Raw genomic sequence first — 16,428 nt, forward strand, 5'->3', positions numbered from 1 at the left:
CCCCGTCCAACAAGCTGGATTACTTGGTCTGGTTCTGGATTCAGACTCAGCCCGGGTGTTTCTTCCAGAAACAAAACTTTCAAAATTGCAGCATGCGATTCGGCTCCTGTTGTCCAATCGCCGTTGTCTCTCAGAACTTTCATGCAGATACTGGGTCTGATGGTCTCCACCTTCGAAGTGGTTCCATACCAGACCTCTGCAAAAAGAGCTTCTAGCCAAATGGGACAAGAATCCAGGGTCCCTGCACAATCTGATCCTTTTGAGCCGGGGTACGAGAGGTTCACTTATATGGTGACTTCGTTCCCCGGTGCTTCAACAGGGAAAATATTTTCTTCCCCTGTACTGGACAGTGGTTACCACGGACGCCAGCCTGTGCGGGTGAGGAGGTGTCTTTGGCACGGAATCAGCCCAGGTTGTCTGATCTTGGGAGGAGTCCAGTCTGCCAATCAACATCCTGGAAATTTGGGCGATTAGACTTTTCCTGTCCCAGTCAACGGATTGTCTACAGGGGTGTCTGGTAAGGATCCAATCGGACAGCGCCACAGCTGTGGCATATGTCAATCACCAAGGGGGTACCAAAAGTGCCCTATTGGCCAAGGAAGTAACTGGCATTCTAATGTGGGCAGAACGCTTTGTTCCAGCCCTTTCTGCTGTGTGCAATCCAGGGGTGGAAAATTGGCAGGCGGACTACCTCAGTTGTTGAAACACTTCTGGGTGAGGGGACCATTCGCCCGGGCTCAGTGCCTGTAAACTGTCCCTGGTGGGGGACCCCTGATGTGGACCTAGTAGCCTCCCACCTCAAACGGAAGGTTCTGAGGTTTGTGGCAAGGTCTCGAGATCCTCTGGCAGATGCCACAGGCACTCTGGTGGCCCCTTGGGGCCAGTATCGTCTAATTGTATGCCTTTCCTCCACTACAGCTTCTGCCAAAAATGTTGTGCAGAATCTAGACAGAAGGGATTCCAGTAATTCTGGTGACCCCAGCCTAGCTTCGTCGGGCTTGGTACCTGGGCCTGGTAAGACTGGTAGCCAATGCCCCCTGGCGGCTTCCTCTCAGAAGATCTTCCATCCTGCTTTACGGTCGCTGGCTTTAACGGTCTTGCTATTGAAAGCCAGATATTGAAGGATAGGGGGTTGTCGGATTGGTGATTCCTACTGTGTTAAAAGCTAGGAAATCTACTTCTCTGAAGATTTACTACTGAGTTTGGAAGTTGTACACTACTTGGTGTGAGTATCGGGGGGTTTCCCTCGTTCCTTTTTGGTATCATGTCTGCTCGAGTTTCTACAAAGAGGTGTAAATCAGCGTTTGGCCCTGGGCACCATTAAGGGCAAATTTCAGCCTTTGCTATTTTCTTCCAAAGGCCATTGGCCACAAATTCCTTGATTCATACCTTTTGTGCAGGGAGTTCGTCACTTGGCTCCTCTGGTATGATCCCTGGTCCCTCCAGGGGATCTTAATCTGGTACTGTTGGTTTTTTAAATACTGCCCTTTGAAAATTTTCGCGAACGTCCTCTGCTTACTTTTTCACAGAAAGTGGCTTTCTTGGTAGCTATTACTTCTGCACGCAAGTTCTCTGCGCTGGCTGCGTTGTCCTTTTGGTTGCCTTACCTGGTAGTTCAAAGGTAAAAGGTGGTGCTACGTCCTGTCAGTCGTTCCTTCACAAGGTCGTTTCAGGGTTTAAATGAAGACCTTGTGTCGCCTTCATTGTGTCCGAAGCCAAAACAAATTTCCTTGCATTCCTTGGATGTGGTCCGGGCCATCAGGGTGTACTTGACAGCTCAATTCACAAATGGGATTCCTTGTTTATCCTTTACGGATGATCCCCGTAAGGGGCATGTTCAATCTGCTGTGACCATTTCCAGATGGATCAGGCAGGCGGTAGTGCAGGCCTATTTGATTAAGGGTCAGGTTCCTCCTTTCCCTGTTAAGGCGCATTTTACGAGGGCGCTTGGTGCCTCCTGGGCCTTCCGTCATCAGGCGTCAGTGGTCCAGATTTGAAAGGCGGCTACCTGGTCGTCTGTACACACATTCACCAAGTTCTACAAGGTGGATATTGTTGCATTTGCAGGCTGCTGTGGCAGCAACTTCTGCCGCCTGAGGGTGTTTTTCCTGGTAGGCGAGCTCCATTTGTTCCTGGTTGAGCTCCTGGTTGGCTAAGTTTAGTCCTTTTTGGGAAATATGTTTATTGCTATGTTTTTCCCACCCCTCTTGCTGACATTGCTTTGGGACGTTCTGTCTATCAAAGAAGATATGAAGCTGTGTCCGTCAATGAACGGAAAAGAAAAATAGATTTTTGTCTTACTCTAAAATAATTTTCTCGGATGTTCGACGGACTCAGCACCCACCCCTCTGTGTAGTTTGGGTTATGTAGTCTTCTGACACTGCTTGTTAACCGCTTGCCGACCGCCGCAAGTACATATACTGCGGCGGTCAGCCCCTCACAGGCAGAGTGACATCGGTACGTCACTAGCCTGTGAGGCTCTGGGGTGCGAGCGAGCGCGGTCACGGACCCCCCCCCCCCCCCCCGCGCGTGTGACCGGCGGACCCGATGTCCGCCGGTCACTCTGCGATCGTCGGGGGAGATGGAGAAAGGCAGGCAGGCTGTGTAAACAAGCCGCCTGTCATTCTCCCCTGTGTAGAAACACTGATCATACGGTTCTACTATGTAGGACCGTTGATCAGTGTTCCTACAGCTCAAGCCACAGCCAATCACAGTTAGAATCATGCCCCTAGGGACACACAGCCCCTCCCTCTCAAATAAAGTTAACCCCTTCACTGCCAGTGTAATTTTACAGTAACAGTGCATATATATATATATATATATATATATATATATATATATATATATATATATATATATATATATATATATATATAGCACTGATTACTGTGGAAATATCACTGGTAACCCCAAAAATGTCAGTCAAGGATCCGATCTGTCCACCGCAATGTCGCAGTACCGCAAAAAAAATCGCAGATCGCCGCCATTACGCGTTAAAAAAAAAACAAAAATGACAAAAATCTTTCCCTTTGTTAGTAAACGCGATAACTTTTGCGCAAACCAATCAAAATACGCTTTTTGTGATTTTTTTTTTTTTTTTTTTTTTACCAAACATATGTAGCATAAAACAAATTGGCCGAAAATGTTAAAAAAATTTGGATTTTTCCTTTTTTTTTTGGGGGGGGAATTTCATATAAAAAAAATGTGGAAAATATTATTTTTGCAAAATTGACACACTTTTTTTGTTTATAGCGCGTGATCAAAAAATCGCACAGGTGATCAAATACCAGCAAAATTAAGCTCTGTTTGTGGGAAAAAAAGGACGTCAAATTCGTTTAGGTACAGCGTCGCACGACCGCGCAATTGTCCGTTAGTCACGCAGTGCCGAATTGCAAAATACCCCCTGGTCTTTTAGCAGCCAAATCCTCTGGGGCTTAAGTGGTTAAGAAAACTGAGCTCCTAGAGCATGAAGTGGGAGTATACCCCCTGGGCTGCCCTATAGGCGTAGTCAAGCCTTGTTAACTCTTTTCTGCCTAGTGTCCTACTCCTAGGAAGAGCAGCATAAACCATCTGTCGAAGAAGATATAAAGCTGTGTCCATCAATGAATATCAGAGCAAATAATCCAGTTTCTCTTACGTCCTCCGACAGTCGCCGCCATCTTCATATTCGTCACAATGGGGTATTAGACTTTTCTCCGTAGGAGTAGCTAGGCAACAGAATATGTCAATATTAAAGCTTTTAACATATCCCCACCCCAGGGGGTGGTCCCCTCAGTCTATACCCTCCTTCCTGTTTCCTGCTTCAGTTTCAATGTCTAGCTTGTCAGGAGTAGCTGGATCTTTCTATGCTGGGGCATTTTGTCTCAGCCTTTATCTTCTTTTTTGATTTTTGTTTGAGTTTTTTTCTCTCTCAGCTGTTCTTTTTGTCAGCATTAGTTAGTTCTTCTGATGAAGAGGATTCGTGCGGGCTGGGTCTCGGGCTGATCCCCCCTGGTCGCAGGTTGTGGGTCAGTGGCTTCCCAGCCTGCCATCGAGCGTTCAGCCAGGTAACGCTCCTGGCACAGTGAACGACCCATCCCTGTTCGGTGCAGGGATGATTGGTGAGGTGGCTACCTCACTGGACGCTGTGCGGTTTCTTAACCCCGATTTTTTGCGTCCTGGATGCGACTCTCCCTGCCACATGCGCAGCGGCTTGTTCGCCTGTGCGGGTTCCCCACGCCATTAGGAGGTAAGTGTATCTATGTGGGGACCTGTCTGTTGGGGGATGGTCAGTCTGGGACTGTTACCCTGCCTGTGTTTCACACTATTGAAATCCCTGTCTCTCTGACTGCATGCTGTGGGCTGCAAGGAGGGGGGGCTGTGCTGCACTGCCTGTGTCAGTTTGTGTATGTGTGAACGGCTGTGTGCTGTGGGGCATGATTATTATCATGTTTGGGGCACTTTCAGCGTCCGCTGCGGCGGTCCGCCATGTTTTTACATGCTATGCTATGTTTAGTCCACCTCGCTGAGGTGGAGGAGCGGCGGTTTCGGCGCCAAACGGCGCCATTTTGGCAGCGCTCGCTCCGGCCGCATGGTATCACTGCGGGCGGCCATTTTCTTGTAGCCTTCCATAGGCTTTCATGGAGCGCCCTGTGTTGCATCGCTTCCTCTCCCTGGGTGCACCGATCGAGGCAGCAGCAGCGATGGTCTCTACAGGTTTTTACCTCCCTATCCCTTTATCCTTGCCTGTGTTGAGCATTTTTCTCCCGGTGGGGGTAAAAATTGTGCCGGTGTGTGTGTGCGGTGGGCTGCGCTCGCCGCGCTTGTTTAAGGGGCAGTTAACCCTTTATTTTCCGGCTTATCATTGGGGCAATGGATTCTCAGGGAAACGGATTTCCTACCACTTGGTGGGTGACCAAGGGCTGTTTTCCCCCCCCAAGGGGGGATTTGGCTGCGGTTGTGTCTAATCTTGCTGCTCAGGTGCTAATGCTTGTGGCTACTCAATCCACACAACGAACCAGAGTTTTCAATCTCCTCTGACCAGAGGGTGCTGGTGATGGGGCTGCTATAGCTGGGGTCTCCTTATCGGGGTCCCGTTCCTCCCTGGGTCTTGTGGGGTCCGGGGTGGAGTCTGAGGTAGAAGGGGTGGATAATTCTCTCCCTGGCTCGCCTGAAGAGCTTGCACTCATGGATGAATTGGTTGCTTCTATCAAGCAAACACTGCGTTTACGGGTTGAACCATGTCCTCCTGCTGCCCTGGCAACTTATGGGACGTAAAAGCCGCAAGACATCGCAGGTCTTTCCCTGCACTGATGATTTTCAGCTCGCTGTTAAACAATGGTGCAATATACGCAAGCCTTTTACTGTACCAAGTAGGTTCGAGCTGCGTTTTCCTGTCACGCCCGCTACTGATGAGCGGTGGTGTGTGCCACCTCAGGTGGATCACGCGGTGGCGGTTTTGAATAGGTCCACTGCGATTCCTGCAGAGGATACCCCGGTGTTCCGGGATGCTACGGGCAGGAGGCTGGGGTCTCTTGCCCGTCATTCTTACTCTATTACGGGTTCTATGCTAAAGGCTCTTACGGGTTCTATGCTAAAGGCTCTATTTCCATCGCTTATGGCAGCCCAGGCTGTCGCGAATTGGACGCAGGTACTCAGGCGCGTCCTGGTGGCTGATTCAGCCTCACCAGCGACATTGGATTTGGTGGATCAGATCCATCAGGGTGTCATGTATTTGTGTGATGCGGACCTGGATATAGTACCGTTGGCTGCACGTGTACACAGTGTGGCGGTATTGTCTCGCCGCCTGGTTTGGTTGAAGTGTTGGTCTGTGGACCAATCTTCGCGCAAGACCTTAGCCAATCTGCCCTATGATGCATCTCGCCTTTTTGGCGAATCCTTGGATGCACTGATAAAGGGGGTCACGGGTGGTGAGGGCACGATCCTGCCCCAATCCCACCAGGCTAAGGCTGCTCATGGTAAGAAGCATGCTTTTTTTTCGGCCCTCTCAGGGGTCCTTTCGTGCCTTTCGGTCGCCCTATAGGGGCAAACCATTCATAGGCCAAGGCTCCCAAAAGAAGCCGTGGTCAGGTAAGCATAAGTCCGGCCAGTCCGGATCCGCTGCCCATGACAATGCGGCCTGAAGGGGCGCCCTCACCCAGTTCTGGGGTGGGGGGGGCGCTTGCTCGGTTTTTCTTCAACCCTGGTTGGCCCGTGTTCGGGACAGGTGGGTTCAGGAAATCGTTCGTTCTGGTTACAAGATCGAGTTTTCTCTCCCGGCCGGAGAGCAGATTTTTTCCCTCAGGTGGTTCCGATGCCTCATCGGGACAGATTTCGGGGGTTCTCTTCCAATCTGTTCACTGTGCCCAAGGAGGAGGGCAGGGTACGTCCAATTCTGGACTTACAGGCTCTGAACCGCTTTGTGCGGGTTCGCAAGTTCCGCATGGAATCCCTGCGGTCGGTGGTGGCTGCCCTGGTTCCGGGGGAATTCATGGCTTCCATCGACTTGAAGGATGCGTGCCTTCACATCCCGTTTTTCGAGGGTCGCCAGAGGTGACTTCGATTTGCCATTGCGGAGGATCATTACCAATTCGTGGCGTTACCTTTTGGTCTCGCTTTGGCTCCACGGGTTTTTTCGCCAAGGTGCTTGCACCGGTTTCTGGTTTTGTTGAGAGCCCAGGGCATCTCTGTCCTGGGGTGTCTGGAAGTTATTCTGGTTCGGTCTGCGACCAGCCAGGGTCTGGAGGAGGACCTGTCCTTCACGATGCTGACTCTCAGGAGTTTGATTGGGCGATTGATTTTCCCTAGTCGACGCTGTGTCCGTCGATTCGTCTTCCCTACCTGGGAATGATTATGGACTCGGTCCGGGCGAAGGTCTTCCTACCGGACGACAAACTCAGGATTCTTCAGGAGAAGTCAGGTCCCTCAGGGACGTTCCGTGCTCGTCACTCCGGACGCGCATAAGATGTCTGGGATTGATGGTCTCGGCTTTCGAGGCGATTCCCTTCGCCCAGTTTCACACGCGGGGTCTCCAAGCGGAGATCCTGTCCAGGTGGGATGGGCGACTGCAATCTCTGGATCCGGATTTCGTTGGGCCATCGCACCAGAAGGGATCTTCTGTGGTGGCTCCAGTCCCCGACGGTGTCAGGGGGCAAGTCTTTTCGTCCTCTCTCATGGACGGTGGTCACCACGGATGCCAGCCTGTCGGGCTGGGGTGGTGTTCTGGGCGTTCTGTCCGCCCTGGGAACTTGGTCGGAGGCGGATTCCTCCCTTCCGGTCAGCATTCTGGAATTGCGTGCGATGAATCTCTGCCTTCAACGTTGGCCGGACAGGCTGCAGGGCTGTCCGGTTCGGGTGCAGATGGACATTGCCACGGCGGTGGCTTACGTCATTCGCCAAGGGGGCACCAAGAGAGCCCGGGTGGCTCGGGAAGTGGCCGACATTCTGTCTTGGGCCGAGACGCTTGTCCCGGCGATATCGGCGGTTCACATTCCGGGGGTGGAGAACTGGCGGGCGGATTATCTGATGCCGCCAGTCCCTGGACCAGGGGGAATGGCCCCTCCGTCTGGGTGTTCTCCAGATGTTGTGCGCGAAGTGGGGTCTTCCGGAGGTGGACCTGTTCGCGTCTCGTCTGAACAGCAAGGTGAACAGGTTCGTGGCAAGGCCATGCGGTCCTCGGGCAGACGCGTTGGTAGCTCCGTGACATCAGTACCGACTGATGTATGCGTTTTCACCGTTTCAATTGCTGCCCAGGTTCCTTCGCAGGTTGGTCTCGGAACCAAAACACGGTGATTCTTGTGACACCGGACTGGCCTCGCCGGTCCTGGTACGCAGACCTCGTGCATTTGGCGGTCGACGCCCCATGGCGTCTGCCTCTTCGGGAAGATCTCCGGTCTCAAGGGCTGATATTTCATCCTGCCTTACAGTCGCTAGCTTTGCCGGCCTGGCTGTTGAAACCGAGGTCCGGAGGGATAGGGGTCTCTCCCCTGAGGTCATTCACACTTTGATCGACGCGAGGAATTTTTCCTCGGGGAAGGGCTTTTACCGTATTTCGGAGGCCTATTTTGCCTGGTGTGAGTTCAGGGGGTCTTCACCTTGCCCGTGGTCGGTGTCTGGGGTGTTGTCCTTCCTTCGAAAGGGTGTTGCCAGCGTTTGGCACTGGCTACGATCAAGGGTCAGGTGTCTGCGATGGCCGTTCTTTTTTCAATGTCCTATGGCATCTATCTCCTTGATTGGCACTTTTGTTCGGGGGCATCTGATCCCTCCTAGGAGGGTGCCTCTGCCTCCTTGGGACTGGAATCTTGTTCTGTCCGTGTTACAACATGGTCCTTTTTGAACGGATCGGGTAGATCTCGTTGTCTATGTTGTCCTAGAAGGTCATTTTTTTTGGTGGCGATCAATTCGGCTCGCAGAGTGTCGGAGCTGGCAGCTTGTCCTGCCATTGTATGTATCTGGTCACTCACTTGGTTAAGGTGGTCTTGCGACCTAACCCTTCTTTTTTTCCGAAGAGGGTTTCGGAATTTCACCTCAATGAGGACATTGTCTTGCCTTCGCCTTGCGTGAAGTCTAAACATTCGGAGGAGGTGGTGTTGCACTCCTTGGATGCTGTTCATGGCGATTAGGGTTTACCTAAAATCGTCTGACTCTTTTCACAAGTCGGATTCTTTGTTTGTCCTTCCGGGGGTCCTCGGAAGGGCGTAGCGGCGTTGGCTTCTGCCGTCGCCAATTGGTTCAGACAGGCCGTTGAACAGGCCTATGCTTTGCGGGGAAAAGTTTCCCCTATGCCTGTGAGGGCGCACTCTACCAGATCTCTGAGTACGTCTTGGGCCTGTCGTCATGGGGCTTCTGTGGCCCAGGTGCGTAGGGCGGCGATTTGGTCGACCGTGCACACCTTCACTCTGTTCCACAGAGTGGATGTTCAAGCATCGGCAGATGCTTCCTTTGGCCGCAAGGTTCTTAGTGCGGCGGTCCCTGGTTTTGGTCCTTTGGGCTGTTTGGGATTTCCTTGTATCCCTGGGTTATTTGTTTTTTTCCTGGGTTATTGCTACTGTTGAGCAAATTTTTTCTCGTGTTGCCCAGCTGGTTTCCTTCCTTTGGTAAGGTTACTTTCTTTGATGTGGAGACTTGCCTTTAGGCGCGGCTGCGTTTCCCACCCCTCATGTTTGCACTGCTTTGGGACGTCCCCATTGTGACGAATATGAAGATGGCGGCGACTGTCGGAGGACGTAAGAGAAAACGGAATTTTTGTAAAATCTTACCTGTAAAATTCCTTTCTCTGAGTCCTCCGACAGTCGCCGCCCCCGCCCCTCTTTTGGGGTTTAGGTACTCTACTGCTATTCCACTGAAACTGAAGCAGGAAACAGGAAGCAGGAGGGTATAGACTGAGGGGACCACCCCCTGGGGTGGGGATATGTTAAAAGCTTTAATATTGACATATTCTGTTGCCTAGCTACTCCTACGGAGCAAAGTCTAATACCCCATTGTGACGAATATGAAGATGGCGGCGACTGTCGGAGGACTCAGAGAAAGGAATTTTACAGGTAAGATTTTACAAAAATTCCGTTTTTTCCACCCATCTAGTGGATTAGATCTGATGAAAATGGATAGGCGGTTAGTTTTCGCCCGATTTCCCCATAGGGGAGAGCAGGACTGGGTTTGTCTCCTCTGCACAGTGAGCAGGGGTGTGGCGGACCTGTCATCTGCCCGCTCAGCGGGGATCAGCGGAGCTTGCCTCTGAAGCCCAATCCGTGTTTGGATTGCATTACAAAGGCTACTGACAGGCAGTGAGAAAGTGATGCAATTAGGGCCGAAACGCCTAACTGATCGGCGACTAATCGATTATGAAAAGTTGTCCACTATTTTCATAATCGATTAGTTGGGCAGCTGATTAGTTGGCCTGCATGCAGAATGCGTTATTTGTTTACATAAGAGGAAATGCAGTGAAGCACACATACAGCTCATAACACAGTCCATACAGGTCAGAAGACAGTGCAGCACACATAAAGCTCAGTACACCATTTATACATGTCAGTCACTACCTGAGAACATGTAAATATGTGAGGAGCCATGCCTCATGGGACATGTAGTCCTGGGCAGGAAGTGAGTGCTTTCAAAGGCAGAAGATTTTTACCCTGCTGTAGGGGCACTCTATACTATACTTTGCAGCTTACTATTGGGGTTCTCTGAAGGCTTTAGTAGCCAGAAGTGTCGATGGGGGACCCCAGAAAAGGAGAATTAGGACTGATCTGTGCAAAACCTTTACAGAGCAGGTTCGTATAACAGGTTTGTTTAAAAAAAAAAAATCACTTTAAAGACTCTGCACGAAAGAGTTTTTGCAGAAACGCAGTACAGTTCATTTTACATGGTTTCCTACGGGACCCGTTCACATCTATGCTTTTTGCAGCCGCTGCGTATTTGAAAAAGGTCAAGGACTTTTTTCAGTGCAAAAACTTTTTCTGGTTCAATAGACTTCAGTGGAAAAGCTGCAGCAAAGCATGTAGTGTGTTTTTTTTAATCTGCCCAATAACAAATTGGCCAAAAAAAGCATAAAGAATACAAAATGTAAAATTGCGTGTTCAAAAACACACAGCAAAAGTACTGCATAGGTGTAAATCGAGCCCTATGCTGGCCATACGCGTACCGATTTTCGGACAAGAATATTCATACGAAAAGTCTTTGTACATTCGCTGAATGAAAGAATGTCGTTTGAAAATTTCACTTGTTTTTAACATTTTGTTTTAAAATTAATGTAGTTTCTGAACGAAAACCACATACTGTCTGAAATTCCTTTTAACCCAGAAGTTTTCTGTTCTGCTCCTCCGAATTTTGCCGTTACTGTGGTCGAAAACGAACGCCAATTTGACCCTACTCACGATTAGAAAATCGAACAAACGTTCCTAAAAGGAACATTTTTCTTAAGGACGACATTGTTTTTGTATGGCCAGCATAAGTGACAGCAGATGCAGGGAGCTTTAAGACACCTGCCTATGACAAGGGAGTCTGTCATACATAATATATTACAGTTCTGCCTGAAAATCGGCAAAACGGTCTTACATTTTTTTCTTTATATAAAAAAATTTGATTGCAGTCTGATAATATTTACCAGATTCAACCTCTAATAGTGTATACAGTATCTCCCAAAAGTGAGTACACCCCTCACATTTTTGTCAATATTTTATTTTATCTTTTCATTTGAAAACCCTGGAGAAATGACACTTTACTATAATGTAAAGTAGTGAGTATACAGCTTGTATAAGTGTAAATTTGCTGCCCCCTCAAATTAACTCAACACACAGCCATTAATGTCTAAACTGCTGACAACAAATGTGAGTACACCCCTTATTGAAAATGTCAAAATTGGACCCAATTAGCCATTTTTCCTCCCAGGTGTCATGTGGCTTGTTAGTGTTACAAGATCTCAGGTGTGTTAAATTTGGTGTTATCACTCTCACTCTCATACTGGTCACTGGAAGTTCTACATGGCACCTCATAACAAAGAACTCTGAGGATCTGGGAAAAAAATAATTGTTGCTCTACATAAAGATGGCCTAGGCTATAAGAAGATTGGCAATACCCTGAAACTGAGCTGCAGCCTGGGGCCCAAGACCATACAGTGGTTTAACAGGGCAGGTTCCACTCAGGAAAAGGCCTCGCCTTGGCCAACCAAAGAAGTTGTGTATGTGCTCAGCCTCCTAGCTAGAGGTTGTCTTTGGGAAATGGAGGTATGAGCGCTGCCAGCATTGCTGCAGAAGGGGTGGGGGGGGGGGTCAGCCTGTCAGGGCTCAGACCATACGTTGCACACTGCATGAAATTGGTCTGCATGACTGTCGTCCCAGAAGGAAGCCTCTTCTAAAGATGATGCACAAGAGAGCCTGCAAACAGTTTGCTGAAGACAAGCAGACTAAGGACATCTATTACTGGAACCATGGCCTGTGGTCTGATGAGACCAAGATAAACATATTTGGTTCAGATTGTGTCGGAGCCACCAGATAAGCGTGTGTCGGAGCCACCAGATTAGGAGTACAAAGACAAGTGTCTTGCCCTACAGTCAAGCATGGTGGTGGGGGTGTCATGGTCTGGGGCTGCATGAGTGCTGCTGGCACTGGGGAACTATGGTTCATTGAGGGAATCATGAATGCCAACATGTACTGGGACATACTGAAGCTGAGCATGATCTCCTCCCTGGGCCGTAGGGCAATATTCCAACATAACGAATACAAACACACTTCAAGGAGGACCCCTGCCTTGCTAAAGAAGCTAAGGGTAAGCTTGATGGACTGGCCAAGCATGTATCCAGACCTAAAACCTATTGAGCATCTGTGGGGCATCCTCAGATGGAAGGTGGAGAAGCACAAGGTCTCTAACATCCACCAGCTCCGTGATGTCATCATGGAGGAGTGGAAGAGGACTCCAGAGGCAACCTCTGAAGCTCTGGTGAACTCTCCATGCCCAAGAGAATTAAGGCAGTGCTGGAAAATAATGGTGGCTATGCAAACTATTGACACTTTGGGCCCAATTTGGACATCATCACTTAGGGGTGTACTCACTTTTGTTGCCAGTGGTTTAGACATTAATGGCTATGTATTGAATTATTTTGAGGGGACTGCACATTTACACTATTATACAAGCTGTACACTCACTAATTTACATTGTAGCAAAGTGTCATTTCTTCAGTGTCGCATGAATAGATATAAAATATTTACAAAAATGTGAGGGGTGTACTGACTTTAGTGAGATACTGTATCTCTTCTGTCTGTTATTCTCAGAGTGGATTAGAGATTTTGTTCCCTAGCCATATAGTTGGTTATTTATAGTTACCACTGCATATACAGTTGTGCTCATAAGTTTACATACCCTGGCAGAATTTGATTTCTTGTCCATTTTTCCGAGAATATGAATGATAACACAAAAACGTTTCTTTCACTCATGGTTGGTGTTTGGCTGAAGCCATTTATTATCAATCAATTGTGTTTACTCTTTTTAAATCATAATAACAACAGAAACTACCCAAATGACCCTGCTTAAAAGTTTACATACCCTCGTGATTTTTGCCTGATATCATGCCCACAAGTTTACACAAAGGGGTTTGAATGGCTAATATCCTCATCTGTGATCTGTTTGCTTGTAGTTAGTGTGTGTGTATAAAATGTCAATGAGTTTCTGGACTCCTGACAGACCCTTGCATCTGTCATCCAGTGCTGCACTGACGTTTTTGGATTCTGAGTCATGGGGAAAGCAAAAGCATTGTCAAAGGATTTACGGGAAAAGGTAGTTGAACTGTATAAAACAGGAAAGGGATAGAAAAAGATATCTAAAGAATTGAGAATGCCAATCAGCAGTGTTCAAACTCTAATCAAGAAGTGGAAAATAAGGGGCCCCGTTGAAACCAAACCAAGGTCAAGTAGACCAACTAAAATTTCAGCCACAACTGCCAGAAAAATTGTTCGGGATGCAAAGAAAAACCCACAAATAAGTTCAGGTGAAATACAGGATTTTCTGAAAACGTGGTGTGGCTGTTTCAAGATGCACAATAAGGAGGCACTTGAAGATGGGCTGCATGTGTGAGTACTATGCAAATGCCACAAAGTATGCCGCTTACAATACCCCAAACAGCAGAGACAAGCCTCAAACCTTCTGACACAAAATCATATGGAGTGATGAGACCAAAATTTAGCTTTTTTGGCCACAACCATAAATGTTACATTTGGAGAGGAGTCAACAAGGCCTATGATGAAAGGTGCACCTTTCCTATTGTGAAACAGAGGTGGATCGCTGATGTTTTGGGGATGTGCGAGCTACAAAGGCACAGGAAATTTGGTCAGAATTGATGGCAAGATGAATGCAGTATGTTATCAAAAAATACTGGGGAAAATTTGCATTCATCAACCCAGAAGCTGCGCATGGGACGTTCTTGGACATTCCAACATGGCAATGATCCTAAAGGCAAGGCCAAGTCGACCTGTCATTGGCTACAGCAGAATAAAGTGAAGCTTCTGGAGTGGCCATCTCAGTCTCCTGACCTCAATATCATTGAGCCACTCTGGGGAGATCATGCAAGACAGCCCAAGAATTTCCAGGAAGAATGGGAAGCTTTACCATCTGAGATGATAAAGAGCCTCATTCACAAATACCACAAAATACTTCAAGCTGTCATTAATGTTAAATGGGGCAATACACGGTATTAAGAACTGGGGTATGTAAACTTTTGATCGGAGTGATTTGGGTATTTTCTGTTGTCATTATGATTTAAAAAGAGTAATCGCAGTTGATTGATAATAAATATCTTCAGCCAAACCCTAACCATGAGTGAAAAAAGTTTTTTGCTATCATTCATATTCTCTGAAAAATGGCCAAGAAATCATAAATTCTGCCAGGGTATGTAAACTTATGAGCACAACTGTAGATATTTAGGAATAAATTGCCTTTTTTTTAACTTCACATATTAACAAAATTATACACCACACTTTTTTAAGGTTATTATCCGATTAATCAAAACCATAATTAGCCAACTAATCAATTATGAAAATCGTTAGCTTCAGCCCTGGATGCAAGCCTCTTCACCACCTGTTTTAACCCCCTTTTTGCAAATGCACTGGAACCGCATGCATTGCACGCAGTCGTGGGGCCTTTGCAGTGCTTCCCTTTTTACCTGAATGTGTAGTGTCTGGAAGGAGGCATCACTACAATTCAGGTCAACTTTGCCATGGACGCAAAGCATTGCGCCCACATCATGTAAACCCATCCATCCGCTGCCTATTGCAGCTTAAGGGGGGGGGGTAGTTGGCTGGCGGCAGAAACACAGCTCAGCCACTCGATTTTGCTGCCCCCCCAACCACAAGTGTAAACCAGGCCTAAAGCCGCATTTATACGGGGCATGCTACAGCCAGGTAGTGTTTAGATTCATAGGTGTTCCATGTATCCCCATGCAGGCCACCCCAGCAGCAGCTGCATGGGAATGCGTAGGTGTTCCGTGCATTACTATGCAGGCAGTCCTATCCAAATCAATTGGAATGCAGCAGCTGCATGGACACAGCCACTGTTGCCAACTTGACATCCGTGTGGGTGCATGTCCCTGAACTCGCACTGTCTGCGTTTGGGGCCATGCACCTACACATGCATATATGTCAGACCTGTCCTTGCAGCCGCTCCGCCCAAACTGACACGAATAGGACTGCCTGCACAGAGAAGCACAGAACACCTGTGCAGGTAAACACAGCCCCCCTCCCCCCCTCATGGGCGTACGCTTTAGGATACCCCATGTGAACGAGGCTTTAGTCAGAGTTGGCTGCGTGGTCTTGTCGTTCACCTTATCTAGTGGTACACGGAGACCAAATGAAGACATTGCGTTGCCGTCCTTGTGTCCTAAGCCTAAACACCCTAAAGAGATTTCCAGATGGATCAGGCAGACCGTGGTGCAAGCCTATTCCGTTAGGGTCAGGATCCCCCTTTCCCTGTTAAGGCGTATTCTACAAAAGCGATTAGTGCCTCTTGGGTCTTTAGCCATCAGGTGTTCGTGTTGCACAATTGCAAGGCGGCCACCTGGTCATTTGTGCATACTTTTACAAAATTTTACAAAGTGGATGTGTTGGCATCTGCGGATGCTGCCTTTGGCTGCAAGGTTTTACAGGCTGCTGTTTGAGAGGACTAGTCCTCTTTGAGGGTGCTTTTTTCAGGTGAGCTCTTGTTACCTGGTTGGCTAGATTTAGCTTTTGGGAATTTTCTTCTGCTGTTTTCCCACCCCTCATGTTTGACACTGCTTTGGGATGCCCCAATTGTCAAGAAGATTCTTGAGCTGTGTCAGTCAATGAACGAAAGAGAATTTGGATTTTGGTCTTACCACAAAATCTTTTTCTTTGAGGTTTATTGACGGACACAGCACCCACCCCTCTATTGAGTTGGATTATATTTCTTCTGACACTGCTTGTAACAAAACTGAGCGCCTCTTGCAGGAAGTGGGAGTAGACCCCCTGGGACTGCTCCATAGGCGCGGTACAGTTTTTTCCTGCCTAGTGTCCTACTCCTGTAGGGGAGCAGCATAATACAATGGTCAAGATTCTGGAGCTGTGTCACTCAATGAACATCAGAGAAAAGGATTTTACAGTAAGAAAAAAAATCCATGTCTATCGTTCACTGACAGATGCAGCTCCATATTCTTCTTGACCATTGGGTTATACTTCCCCCTACAGGAGTAGAACACTAGGCAGGAAAAAACTTTACCATGCCTATGGGGCAGTCCCTGCAGGCATACACCCACACACTCTGCTATAGGATTCAGTTTGTTTCTGCCTAGTTTAGGAGTAGGACCTAGTTCCCAGCTGGGACTTCAGTCTCAGCTTGTCTTTTTATTTTAAAGTTAACTTTTGTTAAATTAATTTTTTTATTTTTTAGCTAGTTATGTTCCTGAGAGAACTGCAATCAACAGCTGGGGTTCGGACTGGATATTCTAGAGCC

This window comes from Pelophylax lessonae (genome assembly GCF_965119305.1).
Source record: "Pelophylax lessonae genome assembly, chromosome: 3".
Classification (NCBI taxonomy): Eukaryota; Metazoa; Chordata; class Amphibia; order Anura; family Ranidae; genus Pelophylax; species Pelophylax lessonae.